This window comes from Canis lupus, chromosome 14 (genome assembly GCF_011100685.1).
Source record: "Canis lupus familiaris isolate Mischka breed German Shepherd chromosome 14, alternate assembly UU_Cfam_GSD_1.0, whole genome shotgun sequence".
Lineage (NCBI taxonomy): Eukaryota > Metazoa > Chordata > Mammalia > Carnivora > Canidae > Canis > Canis lupus.
The window spans coordinates 20,756,943-20,782,805 of NC_049235.1; the positions used below are offsets into that span (position 1 = coordinate 20,756,943).

Below are 25,863 nucleotides of genomic sequence, written 5' to 3' on the forward strand. Positions count from 1 at the left end.
AAACACAACTATCATGGGGAGTTTAAGGATGTGTTAGAAATAGAAGTTAGGTACCAGGGGCCTTTTCAAGGTCCAGGAGTCCAGAAACTGTCCCGAGTCACAAGGGAAGATGTTTCTCACCACCCTATTCCAGATTCGGGGGAAATCCAAGTCGGTGTTTGATTGACAAAAGGTGAAAAACAGTAGGGTATCACCATCAATTGGATTCAGAAAGCAAGACATACAAACTGAGCTGCACTTCTAAGCACAAACTCCCTCCCCCCTGGGTCCTGGCCAGAGGACTTCCTTGGGCATACCTCCTGTGGGGAGCACTTCTCCTAAGTTCCTGTTTCCCTTGGGCAATAGTAACTGCTTCCTCCACTTGTTCCTTCAGACCTAGGGGTAGTGGAAGCTTCCTCCCGCTGTTTGTATCCCAGGCGCTTCAGCATTCTTGGCTACCCACATTTCTACAAATTGGACCTGATGAAATTCTCTTCAATCACCCCCACTGAGCATGCAGGTCATTTCCTCTAGCGATCGTGTCAGATGCGCCAGCACATGAAAGACCATGACAAGTCACTGAGAGCCTGCGTGGTAGTCCAGATGGTAAGTGCTGTAGGCCTGGAGGGAAGACAGGGGTGTGACCAGCTGGCAGGCAGGTGGACTTGAGCTCCAACCCTGACCTACAGGAAGGAGGGTGGGGTTGGGGTAGTAATTTGAGTAAGAGTGGGACAGTGGAGGAGGTGGCAATTAAGGTAAGTCAGTAGCTCCGGTGAAGGGTTAGGGCCGGAATATATGTAGTCACCATTACCAATTAGACAATGTTGATGGAAGCAGAAGGTGAACATTTGTTGTAGAGAGTAGATGAGGTTGGTGAGGCTAGGCGGGATAAAATTATGAAATATCCTAAACCGTGGGGAAACCCCATGGGGAATCAATGGAAGACTTTTATCCTAATTACTTTTTGTCCAACCTTAGAACTTTTATGGTAGTGATAATTATGATACAGCTATCTAACATTTATATGGTATTTTATAATGTTCAGAGGACCTTCATGGTGCTTGAAACAGGTAATTACCTTTAGCATTCCCCTCAACTCCTCTTCCCTGCCCCCCCATACAATTCTGAAGATAAAGACATGAAAAAAGTCTAAATATGACATCAATTAACCCCCTACTTCTCATGTAAACCACTTCAATCATATAGAATGATTTACTCAACCAAAGAAATGACTATATAGACTTGCATTTTTTTAATACCAAAAAAGCTAAAGAATGGGTTTTTTAAACTGCACAAACTTTCTACCAACACATAAGACGATGGAGGAACAGAAGCAAAATTTGAAGTTCTAGGACTGCATATAGTTTTCGTCATGGCAGTGTCCAAGTGATAAATTCTTTACAGAAGCACTAACATGGTCACCATCCTTCAGGGGCCCCAGAACTCCCAATACTGCTGATGTCTGTGCAAGGATGAGAGACCTCTTAGGATGATCCACCAGGGAAAGCTTAGGCAGCCACAAATGGTTTCTAAGTAATCTTTGGGTAGTTCTACAATAAAGATACTTACAAAGAAACTGCAGTGTTTGCTCCCATTTGTAAGCAAGGCAGTGCCACTCAGGGGAGAAAATATGGATTTTGGAATTCAATAGTTCGGGATTTCAATCTGGATTGTGCTGTTTAACATCTCTGTGTGTTTGAGCCAGTTTCTTAACCCAAGTGTCAATTTCTTTATTTGGATGGAAGAGATTATCTAATTTACAAGGCTCTTTTGGAAAGAAAATGAAACGATGCATGCAAAGCATCTGAAGCAGAGTCCTGTATGTAGTGGAACCCCACCCAGTGGATGCTCAGATGCTCCCTGGGGCCTCTATGTATGTGTGTGGAGGGGAGGGCATTATGTAGAGGATGCCGGAGGGCATACAGTTTCTAAGACATTCATGTGCACAAACAGAAGAGACTTGTGGCTTTTATTGTATTTTATTTAACTACGATGATTTTCCTGTGGACAAGCTGTCTTATGGCAAACTGTTCCAAGCCCATTTGATTTTGGTTTCCCGCTCTTGGTAGTTTGGCCTAAAGGGGGCAGTGTAGAACTTTCACTGCCATGAATCAGTGCTGAGGATGGAACTAACTTGCAACTCTCCCTTCTAAAATACAGCCCTGGAGAAAATTAAACAGGAATGTTCAAGGAAGGCAAAAGGGTATTTACTCTGTGGCAACTTTTATTCATCTTCTGGTTACGGTTTCGGACAAATCTGCTCTACTCTTCGCTGGGAAGAGGTCTGGGAATCAGGAAGAGACCCTAGAACCACAGGTTTCTGTCCTCTGGTTACATAATCTGGAAGGACAAACACTGCATGTAATTTCTCTGTGTAGCACTGGGATAGACAGTTTCATTAATAATTCCATTCACTTCATGTCCCTTGTCTTCTTTCTTCGGTGTGTGTTTTGGCTTCTATTTGCTCGGCCAGGATCTTAGTGTGAGCAATACAGAGGCCATATTGGTGTGTTCCCAGGAACCGTCACACTGTGTGTCCTCTGCAAAGGAGACATTTCAGCCATCCAGAAACTAGGGGAATTTTGTGCTTCTTTCTCCCTCTTAATTCTTCGATTTTATATTCTCGGTCTGAAAGCCACAATTATTGAAGAGTTAGTTTCCTTTTCAGCCATAGATTACAGAGGAGAGATCAGGACCAAGGTAGAAGGAGCAACTTCCCAAGAAACCAGGAGAAAAGCTTCCCAGACGAGGCCTGTAGCTTTGGCCTGCCTACCCTGGCTCCTCCTGGTCATCCTACCTGGGCGCCTGGCATCCCAATGTGGGAAATCAAACTGTGCCAGCAGAAGGGTCCCAGAGGCACTCCCTTTAGGAAAAGCATGATAGAATTACTTCCTGAGATAATCTAGCAGAATAGCTGGCCACACAGACTAACAAAGGAATCAGCCGCATGAGTCTTAGACCCCACACAGGCCAGCAAAGTTTACACACACACATATCTAGCAAATGGAAGTGAGTGGAATGTATGGAGAGCTCTAGTCAATGATATGCCATCAGTATGTTGCAGCCCACAGAAGGAAATCTGTACACCTGTAGACCCTGGACACAACCAAATAAATCAAACAGACTGACCATCTTGCAATGTGTTGATATTTGAGTTGGTTTTCAATATTCCTTAAATATTTTTTTGGCCTTGGGCTGACTGACTCATTTAACGTGTACTCCCTCAATGTGTATATCCTGTCTTCCTTCCTTCCTTCCTTCCTTCCTTCCTTCCTTCCTTCCTTCCTTCCTTCCTTCCTTCCTTCCTTCCTTCCTTCTTCTCTCTCTCTCTCTCTCTCTCCCTCTTTTTGCCTACCTTTCTTATGTAGGTATTACATGGTGCTCAATCTGAGCTTCTTGGGATGGCAAAAGTGTGGCATGTCACTTTACATCACTTTACACCTTTGGCAGGAAATACTGACAAATCGAGGTATTCTCTCCTTTTGAGGCCAGACTCAGCCTCAGAGTCCCCCTCAACACAGTATCAAGAGTGTCAGGGTCATCAGCTTGGAATGGATAGGCAAGCTGAAATCTATTTGTCATCTCTGGGTTCTATTCTCAAAGTGCTCACAGCCTCATGGTCAGGTGTTATGTAAATAGAAAGGTGGCCAAATTAGAAGGCAGGTGACAATTACTGGCACGGGGTCCTTTTTTTTTTTCTTTCTTTCTTCCTTTTCTTTTCTTTTCTTTTTCTTTTCTTTTTTTCTTTTCTTTTCTTTTCTTTTCTTCTTCTTCTTCTTCTTCTTCTTCTTCTTCTTCTTCTTCTTCTTCTTCTTCTTCTTCTTCTTCTTCCTTCTTCTTTTTGTAGGAAGAAACATAGAATTCATTCAACAAATACTTGTTGGGCTGGTGCTGAGTATTCAAAAGTGAATAATGACAGACAAAGGCCCAGCCTACATGGGTCACCAACTCTGGGCTATACATTAGAACATTTAGGGTGCTTTAAAAAAATATCAGCACCCACCATCAACTTACTCTTAAAAATCTTAATAAGCTCATTAGGTTGAGTGCCTTGCTTGTCATATCATGTTAAAAATACCTGTCTGCATATCTGTCCCCCCAACTAGACTGGAAGGAATAGTAATCTCTTCAGTTTTTTTTAAATTAAGGTAAAATTTATACACAGCAAAATACATAACTTTTAAATATTTAATTGGATGAAGTTACACAAGCATATATGCCTGTATGATCATTACTTTAATGAAGATAAAGAACACATTTATTACCCCAGAATGTTTCTTTCTGTCTCTTTCCAGTAAACCTTCACCTCCAATAAGCAACACTATACTATTTCTGTCACCAAACGTTAGATTTATTTCTTGGACTTCACAGAAATGGAATTATACAGTATATACCATTTTGTGTCTGACTTCTTTCTCTTAACGTACCATTTTGAGACTCATCCATGTTTTTGTGTATGTCAGTAGTTTATACCTCTTTATTTCTTAGCAATGCTTCATTATGTGAATGTACACAAGCTGTTTATCCATTCTCCTGCTGATAGACATTTGGGTTATTTCCAGTTTGAGATAATGATCACTGTGATGATTACTTTTATGTTTCAACTTGAGTAGGCTATGGTACCCAGATATTTGGTCAAATACCAATCTTGATAGTGCCGTGAAGATGTATCTATCTATCTATCTATCTTTATTTATTTATTTATTTATTTATTTATTTATTTATTTATTTTTGGCAGTGGTTAACATTTAAATCAGCAGACTTTGAGTTTATTCAGACTCATAATACTCCATATTATAGAGGTGAATTTTCCTTCATAATGTGGGTGGGCCTTATCCAATCAGTGAAAGGTCTTATCAGAAAATGCCTGGGGACCTCAGTCTTTTTCTGCCTCCAGACTACCTTCAGACTCACAAGGAAAACATAAACTCTTCTCTAGGTCTCCAGCTTGCTGACCCCTGCAATGACATGAGTCAATTCCTTAAAATAAATCTCTCTCTCTCTCTCTCCTTATACGTTTAGAGCACCTTAAATGTTCTAATGTGTAGCCCAGAGTTGGTGACCCATGTAGGCTGGGCCTTTGTCTGTCATTATTCACTTTTGAATACTCAGCACCAGCCCAACAAGTATTTGTTGAATGAATTCTGTTTCTTCCTACAAAAAAGAAGAAGAAAGAAGAAGAAGAAGAAAGAAGAAGAAGAAGAAGAAGAAGAAGAAGAAGAAGAAGAAGAAAAGAAGAAGGAGAAGAAGGAGAAGAAGAAGAAGAAGGTCTCCTTATGCCTTATTGGTTCTGTGTCACTGGAAAGCCTTGGCTAATACAGTGAACAAATCTGCTATAAACATTCTTCTCGAGTCTTTTTGTGGACGCTCTTCCATTCCCTTGAGTAAATATCTTGGATTAGAATCGAAAGGTCAGTTGTAGGCATATATTTAACTTCATAAAAATTGCCAAACAATTTCCCACAGTGATGTACATTTTTTCACTCCCATCAGCAATAGATGAGAGTTCTGATTGCTATATATTTTTGTCAACATTTAGTGGTATCAGTCTTTTTAATTTTAGCTATTTTTATTCACAGGTCTTTGTAGTTTTAATTCACATTTCTCTGAGGGCTAAAGATGTTAAACAGCTTTCATGTGTTTGTTGGCTATTCATGTTTCTTCTTTGGTGGACTGCCTATTCAAATATTTCACAATTTGTTCCCTTTTGAATCTCAACTTCAAGCATTTAGTAGTCACTTGAAATTAAACTATATGATGAATAAATAAAAGAATATTATATCATCTGTCATCAGTGATTGTCCTGATATGATTATTTAATTTCTGTCTAGTTATTTATAATGCTTATAAAGTACTTAGTATAATGCTTAACACATAGTCACCGGCTAACAATTGGTAGCTATTAGCACTATCCCTATTTTATATGTAAGGAGATGAAGATTAGAAAAGTTAATCTTGACTTGACCAAAGTCACCTAATTAGTAACTGTCAAAATTGTTACTCAGCTCTGGCTTCTCAAATTCTGTATTTCACATTTTTACTTTTTTTTTTTTGGTTATTATTATTATTTTTTTTGTTATCTGACCAATTAAATAATGGACTCACCATTAAAAGTGTTCTTTCCTTCATTCTTTTGAATATTATTTAAGACAAATCTAATATTACAAATGTAATGGTATTAATCATTTTATATGTTTCAACTCATTTAATTCTCACTACAACCCTATGAGGAAAGTACTATTATTTGTATTTTCCAGACAATTAAACTATAGTACACAGGAGTTATGCAATTGCCCAAGACAACATAGTTATTTAAGAGGTATAGGCAGGACTCAAGCTCTATCTGTCCCACACTAATGGGTATGTTTTCTTTTTTTTTTTAAATCAGTATTCTAGACTGTTCCTTATGACAAGATTAATGGGACATGTTGAATTTGAGGGCTAAGAGACAACAGGAAGAAGACTGGAAAAGCTGAGACACATAGGAGCAAGTTTCCAGGTTATGGGGTGAGGGGCATCGGTCAAAGGGTGGGTGGGGAGTGTAGAAAGACTGTGCATCAGCAAACTACAGTGCAGACCATACTAGGAGAGGTGTGCTAGAAGTGGTAGGAGAAATTGCTAGGTATATTCGAAGATGGAAAAATTTCAATAGTTCAATTTCAGAAAGATCTACAGCAAACTCCATTTTTCTGGACCCCACCTTGTTTACAAGAATACGTTTATAATGATAAAATCTTATGATCTATAACAGTTTCCCCAAGATAGTTCACAGTATTCTGGCTGCTGTTTGCTCTTAGAGTCGAAGACAAGTAGACCTAGGTCGCCTGCCTCTGGGGCCCAGGAGCTCCCAGTCATCCTGATAATCCCTCTTCTGTTTTCTCGAAACCCCAGCAACCCCCCCCCCTCCAAGGGTCCCGTAGGCCAGACTGACTAATCCCTTCTTCTGCTCAGACCTCACTCTCCTGAAAAGGTAGTATGAGGAGCAAGGAGTGAGTCAGTCTCTTTAAACTGGTAGTACCCAGAGCTGGCATTAATCTGTGTTATCTTAGCTCCCACACAATGAGTAATCATGCCCAGCCGGAAGCTCTCACTCTGGGAAACAGGTGCAAGTTTCTAAAGGAGGCCTTTGTAACCATAATAGGAGGTTAGCTGAAACTCAATCTACATTTACTCCTTGCAACAGAATATTCTTTGGACCATGGTCTGCAGGAACATTCAGGTTCCCTAAAAATTGATATCGGCATCACAGAAACACCAGCAATGTGCCCAGCCCGAACCCAAGGGCCAGCCCAGCTTGTGAAGAGCTGCACAGAGGGTCTGAGCCAAAGACTTCCTCTTGACACTCCAGAAAGGCAACCGCCTAGATGACATGGAGTGACTAAGCCAGGCCCTGCCTACTAGGCTTCACACACAAACATGTTTTTGAAGCCCTTTCTACACTCAGCAGGGAACATGCTGTTCTCTCTGGGAGGTTGCCAGAAACTTATGAGAGAGTCAAATCAATGCCAAGAACAGACACCAAGGCCTCTCTGCTGCTGCAGAAGGGGACACTGTGTGGTGCTGGGTTGCCACCGCCCCTCCTTGCTCCTCTAGCCTTCCCAGCCAAGCCTACGGACTGTTTCCTTGCACTTCTCAACCCATAGGGTAGTTTTTAAGTGATTACTAGAGGCCACTGTACATCTTTGGACAAATGTTAATTATGCTATCCAAAGCCAAGTGCAAATATGTTTCTTCTAGTTTCATTTGTTTTATATATCAGTGGTTCAGGCTATGGACCTTGGAGTTAGGACCCAGGAGAATAACCACCAACTTTGCCCATTTTTAACAGGTACAGGCAGAGTCCAAGTGCTGTTCTCCCAAGTTAGCCCTCTGTTCTAGCTCTAGCAAGAAATACAAAGGTTACTTGAAATCTAGCCAGTGCAAGCAAAGTGAAGAGAAAAATTTATCTTCTTTCACAGGTACTAACCAGATGTCTCTCCAACTCTCTTCCAGAGTCTTCCAAATCCTCAGTGTCTCCATCAAGACCCAGTTCTAAAACCAAATATTTAGAATTTCTTCTTCCTTTATAATAACACCTATAAGAATCAAGTGCCAGTTTTTAGATAAATATATTTAAGCGAGTTTTTCATATATTCCCCATATTTGTATAGGGAATGGCTTCTTCTTTGAAAACTATTTGCTTAGTTCTGTTTTGTTTTTGTTTTTTGTGTTTTGTTTGTTTGTTTGCTTAGTTCTGTTAAGTTTTTCAGATTCACCTTCTTATCTGGTTTGTGAAATTGACATTAACCAAGAAGCTTCACATGGTGTCAAATACCTGACCTGTAGGCATCCCCCCAATTTCTCCACCCATCCATCCATCCACCCATCTAATACTTTTTGAGCTTAAAGTTCCCACAAGTAACTAATCACCCCTTATAGCCCTGAAGTTGAGAACCTACAGTAATTAAGAGATGATAAATGTCACATAGATCCAATTGCTTCTTAAGCAACTGAAAATAGAAAAGCCCAGGGGAGAATGATCTTCGTGACTGTGAAGGATTGTATCACGGAGAGATCTCACCAACCATATGCAACTACAAAATATAGAAAGCCAAGCCCAGGCAGGATAAGTTCATTCCGGGCTTGGGGCCTGCTAATTGGTTTCACATGTAAGTGGATGGATCTCTCATGGGGCCAGATTCCAATATGGGGAGAGAAATGAGATCTTTCACTAAAAGAAATGTCTGCATCAGACCAAAGGAGCCTTTAGGACACTGGGCTGAGTGCTGGTGTGAGGATGATACTTGATTTAGGGAGGTCTTGATGGGTAAAAAGAGCTGAATTTGAATGCCATTCAGTCATTTCCTAAGCATGACCTAGGGCTATTTATTCACACTATTTATTTATTCAATAAATATTTATTGAGCCCTATTATGTGCCAAGCATGATGTGAGGTGATGGAAATTTCCCTGCTCTCATAGTGTAACATTAATTATTCTTTGGGCTTCACCTTCCTAAGACAGAACAACACCTGTGTGTGGAGTTCATATGCACTGTATGTGTGACAAGATATAGAGTGGGACTTTTCTTATTATCTCATAACAGGTAGATGATCATTCGAGGACAGATGATTGTGATTTATTAAGAAGCAAATTCATTTTGCTGCCCTCTCATCATTCTCTACCCACTAATCCAATCTTGAGAGGACTGCCCAATTGCGATCTTCAGCCTCAGAAAGAGTTCCCTGTCTTCTCCTTCCATTCTTGGGGGGCATTCTTTTTAAAATAAGCCAATGGGGGTATTCCAAAAGGATGATTTGTATGGATTGGAGAGGGGTGCCAGCAGGAGGTTGAGCCTGGAATCTCATTTCTCAGTTGGATATCTACTTATGTAATGGATTTTCTGAGCTGCCCTTCATGCCTGCTCGGGCTGTGGGAAAGAGATCTAGGGAGAGAATGTGGGGTAAAGAAAAAAAGCAATAAGGGAATAGGACACACATTCCCATTATCTGGCAGGAAAAAGATGCAGAGTCTTCTACAGGTCAAGTGGACCTCATGAAAGGCTTGAATTATTGTGATGTGTGTGTGAACCCCACCCTAAACTGTGATTTACTGAGATAAGAGACCCCAGCAGCAAGTCTACACAGGGTGAGTTACACAGGAATGGGAACCAGGGAGAGGGGAAAAGATCCACTGGAGCTGATTTCCCATGGGAAGTGGCCAGGCAGGAAAAGGCTTCCAAAGGGCCTTTCAAGGAATCATCACGTATCTCCCAGGAGGTGCTACATTTAGATGGTTGCCACGGAGGAGAGGAGAGATCACAAGGGCAGCTGGTAAGTAAAAGCATTTTTGCTCCCTTTGCAAATTCTGTCTTCCTATCTTCAACATTGAAAGGGACCCAGAAGAAGGCAGTTGTAGAGGGAAAGCATCAAGAGAAGCCCCCGCTCCCTGCTCATATCCTTGCCTCAAGCCAGTCCTTGGGAATGGGAGGAGATGGCCATTTCAATTGGTTGAGAAACTGAAGTGGGTGGTGCTGGCGTTGCCATCAAGTCTTGAGAAGGGGAGAGTTGATGGAGCATGTTTTAAAGCCATAATTGGAGAAAAAGAACACTATGGAGTTTGAACCTGCTGAGGTCACAGTGTCCAAAAAAATTGCTGACAAATGGAAAGAGCTCAACAAACTGGAGGTGCTCTGTGAATGGAAGATAAGACAACACACGAACATTCACTTGCACCTTTGGCCAAGCAGACCTGGTGGTCATTTATGTGGCAGTATTAAAAAGAGCCACAGAAAATTATGATAACACCTTTGGAGCAGGATGATAGGCTGGTGTGGAGTCAAAGGCAGGCCACTCTCAAAATGTAGCATATTGATTATTTTGCATTAAAGTTACTTAAGAAACAGCCAGTGTAAAAAGAATACTATTTTCATATTCATTTCATAATTCATTGATATCCTGGTATGAATACCCATAGCTTATTTCAAAAGTGTTTAGAACTAAGAAAATTTTTTTAAATTGTTGAAATTCGGTATATTTTGCATATAAAATGTATAACATATATTACATAACATTGAATAAACTTAAATCTCAAAAACATAAATACTAAACATATATTATTGGCAAGAAAAGAGCAATAAAAATAAGGATACAAAATAAACTATTACATAAAATGAAGAAAATCAATCTTGAATATTGAAAATGAATTTAATTATTTGTTTTTTTGACAAGTATAATCTTAAGAAGAAGGTGTATCAGTGGTGTGATCTTTAATGGTAAGCCTAGTGTTTGGACACATATTTCCAGCCTCTAGAAAAGCTCTTTCATGCTGTATACTGGTTGGGGGAATAGTGAAAAGATAAATATAAACTAAATCCAAGTATCTTCCTCTGAATTTTTTATTGACAAATAATCTCACATTTATCTGATAATATGAAAACATCTTTAGAAATTTTTATTTTTCATAAAGACTTCAACATTTCCAGTGACAGGGAGCTGTAGTTTTTGTTACTAAGGCCAGGCAGTCAATTTGTAAGATGCCTGGTTCTTAGCTTCTGCTGTGAAACAGCCTTTGTTCAAACAAACAAAACAAATCAATCAGACAGGTAAGGAGTTTCCATCCTTAAATACTGATTGTTTTCGCCATCAACCTGACCCCACTCAAAGTGCTGATATCTTGAAGGTTAAGACTGAGTCTTTGTTCCTTATAATTCTCTTCCAGGAAGCTCTTTTTTATGTATTCCCAGAAGGCTAAAAAGAAAAAACCCAGTTTCTTTCAAGAAGGAGAACTAGAGTGAATTTGATCTGGGAAAATCTAGGTTAGTGTCGCAGTCTTTCTCCTACTATCCAGACACCTTGAAAGATAAAGCCTCCCTTTTAATGCTGGACTTAACTCTCTAAGTACTTCTCAAAGCATTAATAATTCAGACGACAAATTTCTTTAGATACTGAAATAACGACATCTCTCCAATAAAATATCAGTACTTTGGTACTTAATGAGTAGCGTGGGTTCTAGAATGTTGAAAACCTACACTGCAAACACGAATTAAAATCATCTTGCTCAGAAAGTTTTTCTCCATTAAGCCACTAGTGTCAAAATTACATTTTAAGGATAAGTACATACTGGCTTAAGGCAACTCTTTATAGGATATCCTTACATACATGAACACACCCAAGGAGTCTTCCCACTAGTCAGTATTCACTTGGCATAATTGTTTATCAGCTGAACAATCAAGAATGTAACTAAGTTACTAAGTTTGTTGTCTTTGGAGGCTGGGCAATGGAGCAAAAACAACATGCAAAGAAGAGGATAATTGCAATTGTAGGGTAGGACCAGGGAGGGAGGTGCAACAGATTGGCCCTGGAAAGTCTGGGGTTGCCTCAGGATGGCAAAGTGGGCTTGCCAGAAATGCGATGGAGACAGGAAAGGGCAGGAGGGTAAATGGGTGCCTCATCTCTGCCATCACACCACATTGGACACCCTCTTGTGGTAGATTCCTTTTATTAAGTGCAACTGAGAAAATTTATCTTAAAAAAGAGACAGTCCATTCTTTTAACAGCTTGAGGAAGGAGGAAAATCATACATAGTACATGCAAAATAAAGTGAAGAAAAGCACAAGTTAATATAGTTACAGAAAACATACAGGAAACAATAGAGGGGAGGAGATATGACAAGAAGTAATGAAATGGCTAGTAAAGGGGTATGTTTTGAGCCAGATTTTGAGGAGAAGTTGAATGTGGTTTAGTAAGGAGGAAACGTCTTTCCACACTGCAGAGAATACTATTTGCAAATGTATTATCTTAATCCAGGTACCTGAGAAGACAGTGTGAGGTTCATTATATGAGCACATGCTTTCTGGAGGAGTGTAATCCCAGAGAAGCAAGAGTGAGGAAGTAAAGATATAAGCAAGGAAAAAATCATGTTACTGACTTCTAGTTATAGGAAATTCAAAAGATTGCTCAGTCATACAGAACATCTCAGAAAGTCCTTTGGTAGAAAGAAGGACAAAGAATTTCTCTACTGACTTCTTAGGTCTTCTGTTTCTCATCTCTAATTTTCCCATGTGTTAAGTGTCTGGTCTTTCCTCCAGACAGCTGCTGGGTTGGGATTCAATCGTCAGAAACGCTGTGGTGTCTACCATGATGAGAGTAATGGAGCCCATGTCAAAGGATGGCCTTTCCTCCCACAGTTTGCAGGGGATACTGAGATAACCAGAGTGTTACATGATGTCTTCAGAGTTTTATGACCATTGGAATGGGATGAGCCCAGTCAACCATTGTTGGCCTGCTTTTATCAGGAATCAGGGCAAATAGGACTCTGGGATGGAGATGATTGAGTCATCAAGGATCTGAGTTGCCTGAGAGGTACAGAGATGAAAATGGTGCAGAGATGAAAATGGATGATGAAAACCTAAGCATGTCTAGAGAATGGGGTCTAGACAAATGTGTGACTTAGTGTGTGATTTGGATGACATTCCATCAAGGGACTCATAGGTTGATTTGAGTGAGTTTGAAATGTGTGCCATTTTATTGTGCTTATTATGGCTGGTATTATGGTTTTACCTATTCAATAATCTTTTCAACCTCCTTTATAAATTGTAGATGCTGGAAAGCTAAAAATAACACTTTTCAGTCTCTAGTGCAGCTAGTGTTCTGGTTATGATTTGGGTCCTGCCAAAGAGATACACTCATGAGGAACTTGTGAGAAGTGGAGAGAGGGCTACAAAATGCAACTGCAGTAGCAGCAGGTGCATAGTCTAGTAGCTGTGATCATATCTCCTGTCGTGGCAGCATCTGCAGCTCCTGGAGGCCCTACTCTGTGGTGTGGCTTTGGAAAGTTCTCCTGGTTGCTCAACCCAACGGGCTTTTCTCTTCACTAATTTGTAAGCCTTTTAATGATCTTTTAAAAAAAATCTCTTTTGCTTAAACCAGTTAGAGTAGATCCTGCTCTGTGGAAATGACTAGTGAGGTCTTTAGAGAAAGAGAAAGATTGAATGAGACAGAGAGAGTGTGTGTTGTCTTGGTCTGTTCTGAGTGTAATAACAAAATACCATAGATTGAATGGCTCAAACAACAAAAAATTGTTTTCTCATAGTTCTGGAGGCAGGATAGTCCACGATTCTATGTCTAGTGGAGTTTGGTATGTGGTAGGAACTCTCTCCCTGGCTTGATGACAGCCATCTCTTCCCTTTGTCCTCATGTGGTCTTTCCTCTGTGAGGAGATCTTCCTTTTCTGATAGGATCACTAATCCCATCACAAGCCCTCCCCCTCAGGACCTCCTGTAACCACTTCCCAACAGCCCCATCTCCAAACAGCATTGCAGTAATAGTTAGGGTTTCAACATATGAATTTGAAGGGGCACACAAACATTCAGTCCATACCAGACAGAATGATGAAGTCTACCTCTTAGATGCTGTGCAATTCAGTGGCCACAGTTACTAAATCTGATTGTTGCTCTCAGCCCATGTTCATATAGATGCTACCCATGAAGAAACACAGAACCATGAAGGTACCAAGTGCATTTGAGAAGTAATACCAAATATTAAAAGAAGAGATCCTCCACAAAACATGCACCATATCAAGGACCTTATCAGCCCCAAACAAGAAAAGACATGGTGTTTAATTTTAGCGCTCTGCTGCTGATGAGGGAAAGCCCTGGAGAGGGCTTTCAGTACACTCTGGAGAGGTGAATGCTAGGGAGCTGTATCAGCCTGTGTGCTCTGCGTAATCCCTAATGTCCTTCTCATAGACCTTGATCCCTTATTATGACCTCTTCTCCCCTACCCTGGCCCTACCTAGCAGGTGACTAAAAAATTTTTTTTAAGATTTTATTTATTTCCCCATGAGACACACACACACACACACACACACACACACACACACAGAGGCAGAGACACAGGCAGTGGGAGAAGCAGGCTCCATGCAGGGACCCCGACATGGAACTTGACCCCAGGACCCCAGGATCACGCCCCAGGCCAAAGGCGGCACTAAACTGCTGAGCCACCTGGGCTACCCTAAAAGTTCATTTTAAAACTGCTGCATCTGCATGCAGATGAATAAAGAACAACTTTCCCCTAATTTCCTACTTTATTTAGAAGGTGTGCTAATGCCAGTCAACCCAGAAGTATTAAGTAATTGGTCTTCATCTAAAAGTCTTCTGGCTAAAACCTTAAAGCCAGACCTATCAAGGTGCCCACAGAACAAGGGGTTTTGGCATCCATTGAAAGGATTCTCCATCCTTAGAAAGCATTTGGAATTCTAACGGACATGGATTTTTTCCAACAACAGGAAGACGAAAGAGCACTTGTATCTGGTACTTGATTGAAACTGAAGCTATGAAAAAAAAAAAGAAAGAAAGAAAGAAACTGAAGCTATGTGAAAAACAGCAACAAATGATGTTTGTAGCAAGTTATTAGTCAAAAATCATCTTTATGAACATATGAACATTTCAGGGCCCTATCTTTATACTTCTTACCAAAAGCAAGGACAATTATTTGCAAAACTCTCAGCCAAAAGTAAACTTCATATTGATCCTGATGAAACAATTAAAAAGATATAATTTGTTCTCTAGATCTTTGCCATTCAAAGTACGGCCCATGAGGCAGAAGTAGTAGCATCACCTGGAACATTGTTAGAGATTCAGTTTCAGGTCCTGTTCCAGACCTACCAAATCAGAATCTACATTTTAATGATATTCTTACATGATTTGTAAGGACATTAGAGTTTTCAAAGCTCCATTCCAGATACTATAAAATTGTTCATATGGCCAGTTGTTGAAATGATTCCATTCAGCATTTAAATGTGTGATGGCAGGGCACCTGGGTGACTCAGTGGTTGAGCATCTGCCTTTGGCTTGAGTCATGATCCTGGGGTCCTGGGATCAAGTCCCACATTGGTCTCCATGCAGGGAGCCTGCTTCTCCCTCTGCCTGTGTCTCTACCTCTCTCTCTGTCTCTCATGAATGAATAAATAAGATCCTTAAAAAATAATAATAAATGTGTGTTGCCAAATGCCTATTGAGGATCAGCAAATACTTACTTTGTGTCCATATTAATACTATTATTAATTTAGTCAATATTTGCTGTTATTGTGACTCTAATTTTATCCAGTGTTATTTCTTGTGTTTTCCAAAATGATAAAGAGTACCTATGCTCCTTTAGCTAATTGTTTTGATCATATTTCTGTTGTGTTTTCAGCCTCCAATGATAGATTATCATTTAAGGATTTTTCAAGAGCCTTCTGACATACTCCTCCAGGTTATCCTGGCAGACACTTAACTCTAAGGCCATTTCCTCATTCTTCCTTGCTTACAGAACCATGATTTAGTTCAGTGTCAGGATGTTTTTAGCTCCAGTCTAAATAAATCACAATGATCTTATGTCCCTTCACCATATACTCAATTTCCTGTCCTCATGTAAAACCAAGGGTGGCCATGTGACTGAGATCTGACCAAAAGAAAGGATAAGCTGGAGGCTTCTGGGTAAGTCTTTGCTCCCTAATGAAAACAACAGAGAGGAAAAGGTAGCTCACTGGCACCATGATTACTTCTTTCAACCTAAACCACACACAGGAAGCCGGGTGCTGTGAGAGCCATCTTGAAGTAATCAAAATAAGGACAAAAAGTCAACTTACTGAGAAGGGCAGAGTAGAAAAAAAACCTGATTCCTAATGACATGATCGAATCACTATCCCTGTTCTGGATTCCATTTCCAGAATTTGGGTTATGGAAAAAGAAAACAAAGCAAAAGCCAAACCAAACCAAGACCATAACAAACCCCCCATCCTCCAAACCCTATCTAAGATACAGTGAGTCTACTTTGTGGTTATAATGCTGAAACCATTCCTAACTGGTACAAATAAGAATGCTTGTAATAGTCAAGGAACTGCTCTGTAAGTCTGGGGAGTTTTGGAACACAGGACTGGTAGCACCAAGTAGGGGATCAGGGGACCTGGATTCTGATAAAAGCCTCTCAACCTCTTAGTTGTATAACATTGTGAACCTGGTTTTTCAGGAACTTTGGCTCCTATATTTATAAGGTCAGAGTTCAAACACTCAGTGCCTTCTTTTCTGGCAGAAAAGAGAAGAATGGGCCAAGTTTTGGAGCTTTTCCTTCAAATGAGGTTTTCTAAAACTTTCTAGAGAGTTAAATGTCTTCATCGCTGTTGGTTGTTACCCCTAAATAAGGTTTAATTACGGTATCTTCCCAGTGGCATATTTTTGATGAATAAAGTACTTTTCTTTCTCTTTGGGGGATTAAAAAAACCCCAACAACTCAAGTTTTAATAAGATTTTTTTAAGCAACTGTCTTCTTTTTCAAACTAAACAAAATTTTATGCTGAAATAAGCCAATTTCCTCATATTGTATTTTAAATAAGGATTAAAAACAAAGCCACATCTAGGTCCTATGGGGAAAATAAAAACATTACAAGAGAAGTTTTGTTTTGTTTTGTTTTTGTTTTTTTAAGGAGAGAGAGAGCAGGGGAAGGGCAGAAAGAATCTTAAGCAGGCTCCATGTTCAGCAGCTCAGAGCCCCACATGCTGCTTGATCTCATGGTCTTGAGATCATGATTTGATCAATCATGACTTGAGTGGAAACCAAGAGTTGGATGCCTAAATGACTGCACCACACAGGAGCCCCTCTAAGAGAAGTATTGAATTAGCATTTGTAGTATTTTAAGTGGAGCAGATGTTAGGTAAAATTCGGTGCAGATTTTTCAAACTTGTGGGCTTAGTAGCTCATGTATATTCACCAAGTGATTTTATTTTATTTTTTTTTCACCAAGTGATTTTAATCCACACAATCTTTTAAAAAATTAGAACTTGTTGCCAGCAATTCCTCTGTTCCTGGTCCACCTAACGCTTGCCCTGTTCTTGCATTTGCTCCATGTCAGAAGCTCTGGCACTCTCTCAATGCCAAAAGTGTATTATGGTGGGTGATGAGATCGATAATGGTGAATGTTTCAGGTTGAGCTGTGTCCCCTCAAAACGATGTTGAAGTCCTAACCCCAATACCTGTGAATGCTATCTTACTTGGAAATAAGGTGTTTGTAGATGATCAAATTAAGATGAGGTCATTAGAGTGGGTCCTAACCCCAAATGACTGTGTCTGTATAAAAAGGGGGGAGTCGTGAGCACAGAGAGGTGGAAGATAATGTGAAGACACAGGGAAAACACCATCTACCAGCCAAGCAATTTCCAAGGCTGCCAGAAGCTAGGAAAGAGGCATAGAACAGATCTTCTCTCACATCCCACAGAAATAATCAATTTTTTCAACACCTTGATTTAGACTTACAGCCTTCAGAATTGTGAGACAATAAATTTCTATTGCTTAAGCTACCCGGGTTGTGGTACTTTCTATGACAACCCCTGGAAACTCAAAACAGTAGGGGAGGACCTTCACAGTTATATTCTGAGGGAGGAGTTCCAGAGCAATGCAGCATGGAACCCAATGCCTGAAAGTTGAAGTCAAAGCACTAGTAGGATTTTTAAAATATTAATCTTTAAAAAGTATATTTGATGGAACCGAACTTGAGAACAAATGAGTGATAGAAACCTCCTACGCTCAAAATTTCAAAATTGTATCTTCCCCTTCTTGTGGGTCCTTACCCCTGAACTGATGTCATTACCTCTAGCTTCTCCTGCAGAACTTGTTTTTTCTGATGTGTGCCTCATCGGGCTGCCATTTGGTAGACTGGTAGACTGGTAGATTTGAGTCTCTCTTAAATGTAAAGGTCAAAAGGTACTTTACTCTCAATATTAAAACAGGTATCTAGGGGCACCTGGGTGGCTCAGCACCTCAGTCGCTTAAGTGTCTGCTTTTAGCTCAGGTCATGATCCCGGGGTCCTGTGATTGAGCTCCATGTTGGGCTCCCTATTCAGTGAGGAGTCTGCTTCTCCCTCTCCCTCTGCCTACCACTCCACTCCCCTGCTTGTGCCCTCTCACTCTCTCTGTCAAATAAATAAATAAAATCTTTAAAAATAAATAAATAAGAGAGGTATCTATATTGAATATTTCTTTAACCCTGATTTCTCTAGATCTCTGCCACCTTTGGATGAAACATGTTTGAATGTCACCTAAACCCCAATCGGACCCCCACAGCATTAGTAAAACCCTTCTAGGAAAAGCTGTAACATTCCTTAAGTTTCTGTTTCAGTGTTCCACTCACTATAAAATTCTTCTTGGATTCCTCTTGACATTGCAGTTCAAAAAAATTATTTATTCTTGCATTATCTTTAGTAGAGATCACAACTGTGTGATAAGATAAATTTGTGTCCATTGGGGGAAAGAGTTTTATTAGTCCACAGGCTTTGTTTTAAAACCTTAGTCCCTCTGATCTTAAAAGTTTTGGCTTTCAATTTTTAGCATTTGTATTCTTTTCTTTTTTTTAAGATTTTATTTGTTTATTCATGAGAGACACAGAATGAGAGAGAGAGAGAGGCAGAAACACAGGCAGAGGGAGAAACAGGCTCCATGCAGGGAGCCCGACATGGGACTTGATCCCGGGTCTCCAGGATCAGGCCCTGGGCTGAAGGTGGCCCTAAACCGCTGAGCCACCCAGGCTGCCTTCACGTTTGTATTCTTAGTGTGGGATTCCACATCAATTTCTAGATGTAAAGACATAAAACACCAAGGTGGAAATGAATTTATTTTTTTGTTTTTTATTTTCTTTTTGGAAGTGTTTTTCTAATACACCAAGTAAAAATAACTAGTATGCATGTGTGGAGGAAAACATCCCACCATAAAAGTCCTAGATAGAAGTTAAAAGCCCTATACACAGAGCTCCTCAGGTTAGAAGAGCACAGCAGTTTTTTAATGTTCCTTGTAAAAGGAAGGTACAAAGACATGCTGAAGTTATTTTGCTTGCCACATCAGCATTCCTTTGAGGAGAAAGAAAGAAAATATATTGTTGAGAGTTCTTCAGTTTAGGTCTACAAAAACTTAAAAATGTTTTGACTTTCAAAGGCACTTTTGCACAGTTGCAAAACCACTTGTCTCCTCTCCAGACTATTCTGTATACAAATGTAATTCTAATTTTTTACAAAATACTGCTTTGATCATTCAGCTCCTTGGTCAAAATCGATTATGGCTTCTTCCCATGTGTCAGTTCATGTCTGCACTTTTCAAGACCCTTGATACTCTGTACCCATCTTACCTATCACAAATGTTATTTCACATTTTCCCATAATTAAATGTATTACCTTTATTTTATTGTGTTTCTCTCCTGTCAGCTCCAGAACTTACAGGTTTACACACACAATACTTACACACACACACACACACACACACCCACACACACATACCATATGTATTCTGGCCCTAGGACTTTAAAGTACTTACAGTTTTTCTCATTTAAGCTCTCTGCTTATATCTTTTTTTCCTATATACAGTCTTCTTTAAAGCTCATTTCCTTGTAGAAAGTTCTATTTCCTTCTAGGAAGCTCCCTTGATAATTGATATCTCCATATCTATCTACTTTCTTATCCCTGCTACTTATTTAGTATGGAACTATATGGTACTTGGTTAAATACCATTTTATAGTGCTTTCTCACTTTTTATTATAATTTAATATAATTTGGGGGGGCACCTGGGTGGCTCAGTTGGTCAAGCATCTGCCTTTGGCTCAGATCATGATCCCAGGGTCCTGAGATTGAGCCCCAAGTCAGGCTCCCTGCCCAGCAGGAAGTCTGCTTCTTCTGCCTCTCTCCCTTTGCTTGTGCTCTCTCAGTTTCTCTCTCTCTCAAATAAATAAATAAAATCTTTAAAAAATAACAATTTAATATAATTTTTAAGCTTCCTATCTCTCACAGATGGAGTATAATGAACAAACCTTCCATTTCAACAGCCCTCTTTCTACCTCTCTGTAGAACACTGCAACAAAGACTCACTGCAAAGCACCCATATTTGAGGAACCAGAGCTATCAAAATGCCCACCAATCCCCCTCTCCTGGTGGTAGAAAACAATCACTGGCAGTCACCATAGCCATCACCACTTATTTTATGTATAAGAACCGATGACCTGGGAGCTGTAGATATTTACAAAAATGGCAAAATCTTACTAAAGACAACATAGAATTACAATGGCCATGATAAGGAATGTTCCAATTAGATTATTTAAGAAGTGCACTTGAAAGTGAGGGTTCCAAAATTAAACAAACAGAATGAGATACTTATTTTAAATTCACAAGCAGAAGCCTCCAAAAGTTTTCAAAATTCTAAAATAGTTTCATTAAAAGATTCCTTGCAAAATGCTAGTGAGAGAGAGATAAAAGGCACCTAAAAGAAGACTATAAGAAGGCGGTTATCATACTGAGGAATGCCTGCTGCCCTCTATCCTCCTTCATCTGAGGGCTCATTCTAGGGATCCTCTCTGAACTGCCTTTCCACTCTGAAAAGACTGTTAAACAGTTACCTCTTAGGCCACCTGAGGGGCACCTGGGTGGCTCATCGGTTGAGCATCTGCCTTTGGCTCAGGTTGTGATCCCAGGGTCCTGGGATGGAGTCCCTCCCCCTCCCAAGAAATTCTTTAAGGCCCCTAGTTTGGCTTTCGACCAGGGGGTGAAAAATATCTGAAGAGGGTTGCCTGTAGTCTCATGTGGGTTTTCTTTTCTTTTTTTAAGATACTATTTATTTATTAATTAGAGACCCAGAGAGAGGCAAAGACATAGGCAGAGGGAGAAACAGGCTCCCTACAGGGAGCCTGTTGTGGGACTTGATCCCAGGATCCTGGGATCCTGGGGTCACGACCTGAGCCAAAGACAGATGCTCAACTGCTGAGCCATCCAGGCATCCCCCTTAAAAATTTTCTTAAACCCAGGGATGATCCTCAAAAGGTTTTGTAAATACATTGACTCCCAAGCCCAGGTGAAATTGGAAATACGATTTTATGTTGTTGTTTGCTTTCCATATCCAGACCAGTTGGTTATTGATCCTATTTTTTCCCAGCTATTGCCTTCTTATTTGTCTCACTTTATATCCTAAGAACTTGGCTTAGCTTTCTGCCTGCTTGGGACATGCAGGTTGTAGATTCCTTTGGCAGTGACTCTAGATCTTCTGAAGGTATCTTTTGTACCCTCACTGTGGATGTCTCTTGGGTCCATGGGGTTAATACTGCTACATATATGTACTGTACCAGCGGCAAACCGACAAGATACCTGAAAGGATTGAATAACTTTATCATCAGAAATGTTTTCTAAATCTGAAGAGGATATTTAGAGACTGGGGGGACTTTTCAGGCTTTCTCCTCTAAGTGAAATGTATCCAGAGAGTGTATCTTTCTTTCCTTCACTATGGTATTAGCCGGGAAAGAGGGTGCCATATCTGTATTTCCCAGGCCATTGGGGGTAACTTTTCAGACTGGCATGATGCTGGAGAACCCCCAGTCTGTTTCCCTGTTTCTAGTTAACAACCTCAAATGTGGGGAACTTTGTGCCCCAGCTCTGTTTAAAAAGAGAGAGAGAGAAAGAGAACATAAGGCAAAGGTAATGAGAATAAAATTGCTTGCGTGGTCTATAGATACGTAAAATTTTAGTGACCTCATGACTGTCACTTTTCCTGTCCCAAGCCAGCCACAGTTTGAACCAGAAACTACCAGGAGGAATTCATGCTTCGAGTTACACTTCCTTTGGCAGAGCCCTACTGCTCCGATTAGGAGTAAATATAAATGAGGCTGTAATCAGGAACCTCTCCTTAACTCTTGAAAATATTGCAGAATCCGAGGCCAAAGCAATAGCTGCCCAACAAAAGTTCTTAGACTCTTTGTAACTAAACAACGTTCTTGATAATAAGATTGCCCCTGATTATCTTTTAGCAAGCGAGAAGGTGTCTGTGCCGTGACCAATACCACCTGCTGTACCTAGATAAACAGTTCTGAGGAGGCTGAAACTGAGCTTGCTCACTAAGCACACTGCTTGGTTTAAATGGGTGACTCTTTCAATGGGGTCTTTCTTTGATTGGTTTGGGTCTTGGGGATCATGGCTCTGAAGTGCATTGCAAACATTGGGAATAGTTATCATAATAATCTCCCTGGTGCATTGTATTCTCTTAAAAGCTTTAAATGCATGTTTGCAGCTGCCAGCCATTAAGCAAATGATCTCCCTAAGAGTGGCACATCTAAAAAGGGAGAGAATGGCTGACAAAAAATTGTGAGCCTGATGTCTCGGCCTGTGAATACCACAGGCCCCCTCTAATTTTTCTGTTTTCTATCAAATCCATTCTACACAATGTAGCTCCAAGCAATTTTAAAAAACAACAACCTCTTAAATATAGGGAACAAACTGAGGGTTGCTGAAGGGGGGGTTATGGGCGGCTGGAGTAATTGGGTGATGGGCATTGAGGAGGGCACTTGATATAATGAGCCCTGGGTGTTATATGCAATTGATGAATCACTAAATTCTACCCCTGAAAACAAATACTACACTATATGTGAACCAACTTGAATTTAAATAAAATCTTGAAAGAAAAAAAATAAAAATAAAATCAACAACCAGAAATCAGGCACTATCTCCTCTTAAATTCTTCTCAAGTCTTAACTGCCAGGAGAAAAAAAAAAAAAAAGACTTAACTGCCAGATTTTTTTTTTCTTATGTAATCTCTACCCCCAGTGTGGAGCTTAACCTCCAAATCAAGAGTTGCATGCTCTACCGACTGAGCCAGCAGGCACTAGCCAGGTGCCCTGACTTACCGCCAGATTGTAAAAGAAATATGCGAGGCTGGCTAGGTCTTTTACGGTTTGGTCTCTACTTACCTCTCCCATTTCATTACCAATTTCAGTTCTCCTCCAGATGTCCGTCACCCAGCCGGCTTGTCTTTCACTGAAACTGCCTTCCCTTTAACTGCTGATCCATTCCACTGGCGGCAACCCCTCGCCCTACCACCAGCCCTGCTTTCCAAATTTTTCTGGGGCCTGGGTTGAAGGTCTGATCTTGAAACTTTTTTTTTCTTAAGATTTTATTTATTCATGAGACACACAGAGAGAGGCAGAGACACAGGCAGAGGGAGAGGCAGGCTCCACACAGGAGCCCAATGCGGGACTTGATCCGGAATTCCGGGGGCAAAGGCAGATGCTAAACCGCTGAGCCACCCAGGTGTCCCTGATCTTGAAACTTAAGATAGTAAGAGACTCGCTTCCCTGGAGGTGTCTGTTTATTTCAAGGGATGGTAAAATCCATCCTGAGGCATGAAGATGTTCAGAGAGTACTCTTGGAATAAGACCCTTGTGTGGAGTTCATTTCAGAGAAACTTGTCTTGTATCTCCCCTGGAAGCATTCATATAGGGGCACCTGGGTGACTCTGGCTGAGCGTCTGCCTTAGGCTCCGGTCGTGATCCCGGGGTCCTGGGATTGAGTCCAGCATCAGGCCTTGGCCTTGCAGGGAGCCTGCTTCTCCCTCTGTCTGTGTCTCTGCCTCTGTGAGTCTCTCATGAATAAATAAAATCTAAAAAAAAAAAAAAAAAAAAAAGAAACATTCACTTACATTCCAAAGAGTAAAAACCCAGTATACTTCCTATTGTCTCCCAAAGGAGACTGTGTGTACTTCAGGGAGCAGCGTTCTCTCTCACACCTTACAAAGGGGGGCAAAGGGGAAGACAGCCATCCCTCTTCTCCATAAACTCTCCTATTCCTTTGAGGTTCTCCACCTATAGGACCGACTCCAGCAAGTATAATACAACATCTGCCTCTCATCCTAACAACCTTAGAAGGGGGAAATACTGGGGGTAGGCTACCCGGGCAATTTTTTCTTTCTTTTTTTCTTTTCTTTTTTTTTTTTTTTTCCTGTAAGTAAATACAAATAGTTTGTCTCTGCCTCAGAAATCTTGTCTCTAACTCTCAGGATAATATAAATGAATATAGATATTAAAACATACCAATATTTACAAATTTAATTTCTATGTTCACAAATGGACTATAACATCCTCGAGTGTAGAATTCCTTGAGATTCATTAGGGTATTACTAGCGCCTGGCATATGTGGTGCTTAAGAAATCTTTGTTGATTGCTTGTTGAGCAAGTAAGTGAATTGCCTCAATGCCTGAAGAATGATGATTAAGTGTCATTCAGTAGACAGTGAGAGCTGATCTAATAAACCAAAGCTCGTGATGGCTCTGCAAGGAGGCAAGGGCTTTCAGTAATATGGTCTGAAGAAATCCAGGAGCTTGCAGATGGTCAGTAGGCTCAATGCTGATGAGCCAGTGGCAGTGTCACCTTCCCTGATAGGTTAGCTATGAGTCACTCATTCATATGACCTTAGAACATCACTCTGACTTATTCTTTTCACAGGTACCTTCCTCCAAGAAGAACTGTTTATTCACAGCAGAAGCTCTGCAGTGTGCACTGCCTTGAATCAAATCCCAGCTTTGTTCCTTTACAGGGGCAGCTTGCTGAACATCTTGGTGGCTCAGTTTCTTATCTGTAGAATGGGCAGTACATTAATATTAGCAATGCTGTGAGAGTAAAAGGAGTTCATTTATGCATAGGAGTTAATAATACAATAGGTTGTTGTGAGGGGGAAAATGAATTAATTAATGTAAAATCCTTAGAAAAATAAATGCCACATGAGTTTTACAGAAATTTTTTTTGGCCTATGTAATATTCAATTTAGAAAGGGTTCAGAGAGAGAAGAAAAAAAGTCCAGTTAACATGAAAAAAATATTTTTGGCCATTAAATATATGGTTAAAAAAAACAAGTCAAAGTTATAACCCCTAGATTCTTTGGTTAAGAAAACATTTCTTCGGGTTCAGTGGCAAGTTTTACCCCTAAAATAATTTCCCCAAAATTAGTGCACGGTAAGTGAAATCCTGCCTGGAACTATCCAGATTATGTAAAAATAAGAATCACATCTGACTCTATACAGAATGCAGGATATATTTTTTAGTTACAAAAGCACTATTGTCAAACATTCTAGAAAAAAAAAAAAAGGCAGGAAAACATTCTCTACTTTCCAGCAAGCCAGAGAACTGTTTTCAAAGTCTTTTTTAAAACTATGGTTAGTACTTGTGTTTATTATCATATGGACGTCTGCTTCCACAAGATGAAATATAATATTTAGAAGGGGAAAGAGGCTGCCTAGGGAACATCTGAAGCCTAATTGTTACTTTAATGACTTAAGTCTCTTTTTATTTATTCAACAATTATTGAGTGTGCGCTTTGGGCAAAGTTTGCGTTAAGCCGTTAAGCTGTGTGTTTATTTATAATGTGTAGTGAGCTGGCTTCTCCTCAGTATTCAGGGAAGGGCAGCCTGTGCAGTGCTCTCAAAGAGACCTCAAAGAGTTAATAGATCTCATTAGGTAACACATGGCACCACCATCCACCCAATTTTTGGTTGGCCAACATTACCAAAGAGGTCAAGGTCTTTGTTTGATCCTTGCCTGAAGAGGCTTCAGTCTTGCTCAGCAGTTTTGGGTCACAAAT

The 25,863-nt window shown here is 40.3% G+C and overlaps 1 long non-coding RNA gene across 1 annotated transcript; it reads right to left on the minus strand.

The window, feature by feature from the left end:
* Nucleotides 1-1,622: 1,622 nt before the first annotated feature.
* On the minus strand, nt 1,623-23,779 carry LOC119867357. Its single transcript, XR_005369393.1, has 3 exons — nt 23,202-23,779; nt 7,946-8,054; nt 1,623-2,607 (listed from the first exon to the last, which is right to left on the minus strand). It is a non-coding gene; the product is annotated as an uncharacterized LOC119867357 (long non-coding RNA).
* Between the last annotated feature and the right edge of the window lie 2,084 nt (nt 23,780-25,863).